This window comes from Grammomys surdaster, unplaced genomic scaffold (assembly GCF_004785775.1).
Source record: "Grammomys surdaster isolate TR1022 unplaced genomic scaffold, NIH_TR_1.0 278, whole genome shotgun sequence".
NCBI classification, from domain to species: Eukaryota; Metazoa; Chordata; class Mammalia; order Rodentia; family Muridae; genus Grammomys; species Grammomys surdaster.
In genome coordinates this window covers 2,076,179-2,082,177 of record NW_021604719.1, presented here as the reverse complement: position 1 = coordinate 2,082,177, position 5,999 = coordinate 2,076,179, and positions in this window count along the sequence as shown.

The window sequence follows — 5,999 nt, the reverse complement described above, 5'->3', positions numbered from 1 at the left end:
CGGACTTTGCCAGCTCTGCCGCGGCTCCTAACAGAAGAGTACTCAGTAGAGTCACGGTAATAAGTCAATACAAAATCTACTAAAATCCAGAAGAAATGTAAGGAAATTTACAAGTGGATGCTTGAGTTTTCTTTAGTGAAAGTGGTTATGCTTTGAGAATGTCATATTTGTCTTATTAGAAATAGGATTTTTTCATCTGTCCCTAACAGTTTCCTCACTAATTTGAAAGAGTTAATATTAAATCATGTGTTCTTACAACATTATTTGGCAAAAGTGACATTCATTGTAATATGTAATTTCATTATCTGCCCAAATTAGGTCCAGGGTTCTGGAGCATTCATATTTATTCTTATACATGTTGCAATTTGGCTATTAAACATAAAAATACAACAAAAATATATCAGGTAATGATGTTTGCTAGAAAAATTCTTCTAGGTAAAATGATTTAATATTAAGTATTAAATATGAATATTGACTCTCTACAATTCTATTTTAACATGTTATTGATATATTTAGAGAAATCAAATCAGAAATCAAGCAAGATCTTGAAGCCAAAACCAGGGAGGAACATAGTTTGTTGGGTCATTGACAGATTCATGTTAGAATAACTTTTATACAGATCCTTGGACCAGTTTCCCAGGGTATTGTGCCAAGTGCAATGGGCTGCAGCCTCACATATCATACAACAATCATAGCATTTTCCCCAAGTCATGTTCATAGATCCATCTCATTTGTGAATTTTAACAATTGAGACTTCCCTATCAGGTGATTTTTGGCTGTGTTAAGTTGACACATAAAGGAACTAAGATAGGTGCTCAATGGTAATTCCCAATCTTGAGCAAGAAACTTAAGTTCATAATTTTGAAATTTATTACAAGTGGCTCTAAAGCTAAGAAGGGACTTCTCTGTAGCAATCTCCCTTTTCTATTCAACTTGTTGATAGATCTAAGCCTTCAAGTCCAGAGCAATCTAGGGCACTTTCTTTCAAACACCCTTTCTGCTCCGTCACTGATGATTGCATCCTCTTTTTACTAATTAGGATATGTTAAATATTATGTTGTTAATGCTAGCAAAATCACACATATATTCTCTTTACTTTTACTCACTGCACATTTTTTTCTCTCAAGCGCTTCCATCTATAAAAATTTGTGTTCAGTTTGTTCCAAATTGTATTTTTCTACTAGGAAATACTAAGGTAATTTCTATTTCTTTTCTCCTTTGCACTAGGGAGATCCCAAGTCTTTGTCAAGATTGAGTATATAGAATTAATTGAAATTTCCCAATTTGGACAAAGGACTCCTTTTAAGTGTCAGGAGTAGGAGAGGCACAGCTGCATATAGAGTGGGTGGCAGAGACACCTCACATCAAATTATGTTCATGATTTTTCTTTCTTTTTTTTTTAAAATATTTTCTATATTTAATAAAAACATTTTATCTTTTGAGGCTCTGGAAGTCTAGAGTCACATTTTTTGTAACCTCCACCCTCATCTAAAAATGTCTTAAAACACATGGCTTAACAGTGGCTGCACAGAAAATATACACCCTCGAAGTCTGACTTTCATTTAAATACAAATATACAAAATGTAAACAGAGACAATAGAGAAATTTACAAAACTTTCCTTTAAAAGTAATAAAGACAAAATTCAGTTCTAATTAGGATGCTATTAAAATCCGTGCAAGGTGTCATATCCCATTGGGTTTCTATTGCAATGTTCGACAAGGAAAATTCTAGTCCACCCCAGCTTGGGGCCACCTTGAAAAACAGACCTGAGTGGAAATTTCTTTGAGAAACTTAGAGGTTTGTTACTGGGGGAAGAGTATCATATCCTGGTTCCCAGTGGAGCTTTTCTGGCCACCGAGCCACAGTGGAAGCTCCCCTGGCTACAAGTTCTGCTTCCAAGTAGAAGGCTCTGAGCTGGTTCCACTTTTGACTTCAGGGCCAGAGCTGAAACTAGCTGCTTCCAGTGGAGTTTGAATTGATGTGGTTTGAATTTATGCGGTGGTTACAACTGGTCTTAGGAGTAGGTGAACTCTTGGAACTGTTTTGATGTTGACGCCTGAAGAGTCTGTGGAACAGCCCTTTCTTTGGCGGTTCTGGAGGCTGACTTCTGTTCAGGTCTGGTGAGAGGATACCTTTAGATCCGAACACATTCAGCTCCTTGAAACATTCTGTTTCTATCATCTCATTTTGCCATGGGATTGGCACAGAGCCTGTGGAGAACTTCAAGTAGAAGTCATCATCTGTATGGTCCAGGGTTGACACCTTTCACAGTGGAGAACTGCTCAATGTCCAACACATCCTTGCAGTACACAGCCCGGGAATCTGGAACAAAGGGAGCTACCCACTAGAATGTGCTATGTTAACCCAGAATTGATGGTGCATGCCTGTAATCCTCTGTACTTGAGAGGTACTTACAGGACGACCAGGAATTTGAGGTCATCCTTGACAATGTATTGAGGTTGTGGCCAGACTGGGCTTACTTTACTGTAGTAGAGCCACAATAAAAGTCATTCATTCAACTTCAAACCCTTAAAATACTATATTCAGCATTATTATTACTTAATGCTTCAATCCACTTAGAAGGGGAACAATACCATAACATGAGGTAAAGGGAGGGAGGGACCTGAGTGGGAGGGAGGGACCTGGGTTGGAGGGAGAGAAAGGAAGTAGGGGAACATGTATGAGAGGAAACAGGAGAGAAAATCAGAGAGCCAGGAGAATGAATGGAAATATGCATCCTTTGGGGGGTAGGAGGTTGGGTGACTCTCTAGAAAGTTCCAGAGACTTTGGATGTGAGAGACTCTCACGACCCAAAGAGTGTTACCTTAGCCAAATTACCCAATAGTAGGGAGAGGAAACTCAAGGACTTCACTTTCAATAGACAGGGCCTCAAGTAAAGAAAAGAGGTTACCAATCGATAGGAAAGATTTCTTATCCAGAATTGCTCTTGTCTAAAGAGAACTGCAGCGACAAATTGGAGAAGACACAGAAGGAAAGACATTACACTGGCGGGTCAAACTTGTGATCCATCTCATAGAGTGGCACCAAGGCCTGACACTTTTACTGATGCTATAATGTTCTCGGTTCTTCCTCAACCTCCAGCAGCACCTGGAAACTACATGGCCCCAGCTTCTTTTCATGCCCAGGTACCACCTCCCCCAAGCTAGTTCTGGCTGTTCCCAGATTGCACTTTCCCACCCTGGAGCGGTGTCATGGGGCTCCCCTATGGCCCAACACCTGCCCAACACCCACTCAGAAACAGTGTTGGGTAAGCGTGGTCAAACTTCATGCGTCTGCCTCACCAAATGGCCGTGCTCTGTGGCAGAGAGGACTCAGGACCAACAACCCAACATAATAGAACTTAAATATGTAACAAATGATTTAGCTTAAATTTGTTGTTAAAAAAGAATAGCAACGTCCCAAGACTGCTAATATTGTTACCAGTCTTTTAGAATAAACAGCCAGGATTTTGGTCATTGTTCTACTACATGCTATTTAACAAGACTAGAAGTGTAAAGTAGAAAAAAAATTGTTCAGTGTGATCACACTGATAAAAGTGATCTAGCCAACCTCAAATCCATCTGTACGATGCTGACATAATTCTTACATTCCAAAAGAGGCAAGAAGCATGAAGAACAAAATAGCAAGATTTGTGTTCCTACCACCATTGCTTCTTATGTATTCTATTCTGCAAGGTGAATCCAGAGGTTGCCATAACTGTGTGAAATTTCTTTAATTAATATCTAAGCAAATTATTCTCTCTAACTAGCTCCCCTTACGTAAGATTTCTTGGAAAAATTTGAGGTTCTATGAGGTTCATTGTTTCAAAAAATTAATATGCAAAGCGAGGGGTAGATGGCTATTTTATAAAACTTGTCAAACTAGGCAATGTCCCAACATGTTTGTTTTAGATGTGTCTTGTAGATTTTTTCATCAAAACATAAAGAAGTATTTATCCCTTCTCTCAGGACTTTGACAAGAGCTATTTTCACGTGAGTAGTATGTTCGAACCACAGTGCTATATTTTTTTTAAACATAGTTCAGCAATAGGGATTCCCTGAGAGGCTGAAGCGCAAATCCTCAAAGGAAATGATACCAGTGTCCATGCAGGCCTATTAGAGTCCACTCCCAATTGGAAAGAATGGAAACAAGTCTTGTCATGCACATCATAGAGTCTGTATTAGTAGCTGACCAAATACAGGCACAAAACAGAGCTACAGACATTGAAAGCAAAGGAAGAGGAGAAAATAGTAAGTTTAAAACAAGAAATGGTTAAAAGCAGAAATCTGCAAGCATATGGTGACTCTTTGACTTGGAAAGTACGGTCAGCTGGAATTCAGAGAAAGAACTTGGAGGTATAGTTGCCAGATGATGTGCAGAATTAACAAGATGGTTTGCACAATAACCCAAAGAATTTTAGAAACTGTGGATAAAATTTCAAACTACCAGAATTACAGGATAACTTGTCCCAGCTTATAGAAATGCAACCAAGGGGAGTGAAACTTCAGTGCTAATTTATGGTAGATACAATGGCTACATGAAACTTTTTAGATTCTATACTAACATTGCACATTTTTTTTTCTGAATATCACTCATCTTGGAGGAGAATACTTTAAAAACAAGAATTATATATTTCTATATAAATTGTAGAATTCATTTTGTAGTTAGTTGGGAGGAAAAAGAGACAAAAAATTGAACTGTGTCAGGAGCCATCAAGAAGAAGCTAAAATTTAGCAGGTAATATTCCTGAGATTTTTTCACTATGGTCTGTTAAAGTTAAGAATGTATTTGTTTCTCTAGGCAAGGTGCAGAAGATTTGATTTTCAGAAAGATTCCTGCTATTAACCTGCTTTTCGTACTATTAACTATATGTAACAATCACTAGATTAGTCCACAATTTGAGTAGATATCTGCAGGTAAAGGAAGATGTACTGTCTTGTATTGATGCTATATAGACATATAGATGAATTCTTAATTATTAATGAAGAGTCTATAAGAATTAAAAAATTTTGTAATTATTAAAACATTTTATAATAGGACTGCTAGTAATTTCTTTCAGATGTCAAACTGCATTGAGAACTCTGCCAGTCTTCAAGTGTCACCAGTTAATTGCATCTGAGACAGCAAGCAGGTATCTTCAATTTGGAGCACATTCCAAGAGGTTGTAAAACAATTAACCAAAGGTCCTAAAAAGGGAACTGATGGTTTATTATAGGTTTAAGGCCAGAAGACAAAACGTTGACTGGGTTTATCTATATAAAACTTCAATGACAACTTAGTTATGATCTTTACCTCATCATGTACCTGTAGAGCTAGTGACAGATAATATTTAACCAGATAATTATTCTTAATGGATATGTATATAGTCATTCTTGGCTGTATATTTCTTATTCAATTTGTAGCTTGAATTTATGTTTGAACTTCCAGGGAACTTTTGTACAAAAAGGTATGCTTGAAAAAACATGTGATTTATTCTCCTAGAAAAGTTACAAAAGATTAGGAAACATTACATTGAATGGCAATTGGGATTAATTACCTTTGGGAGTAAAAGCATTGGAAGTAAAGGTCAAGCAAGGGCATTGTTACATCAGAGCAGGAGACAGCAAGATTAGAGGGAGAATGTAGAATAAAATAACTTAGAAACTATAAGGCAACTTTAAAAATTAAGAGAGCAATATGCAGAATGCAAAGGGGGAAGAGAAATAAAGAAACTGCTGAGAGAGCAGGAAGAACAGGCAGGCTTCTCCTTACCGTGGGGAAAACCAGATCTTTTCTTAAAAGCAAGGCAGGCTTAGTCTTACTAAAGAGGACAAAGCTTTCTTCTTACAAACTTGGGTTTAATTCATTTACCAATAAAAGTACAGAAGCTTTTTCTATGCAATAAAATTTCTATGTAATAAAATTGGAGCTCATTTTTCATCCAGAATAAGTGAGTTCATTCCACACTGCACTTGGTCTTTTACTCCATATACATATGTAAATATGGATGTGTGTTTGT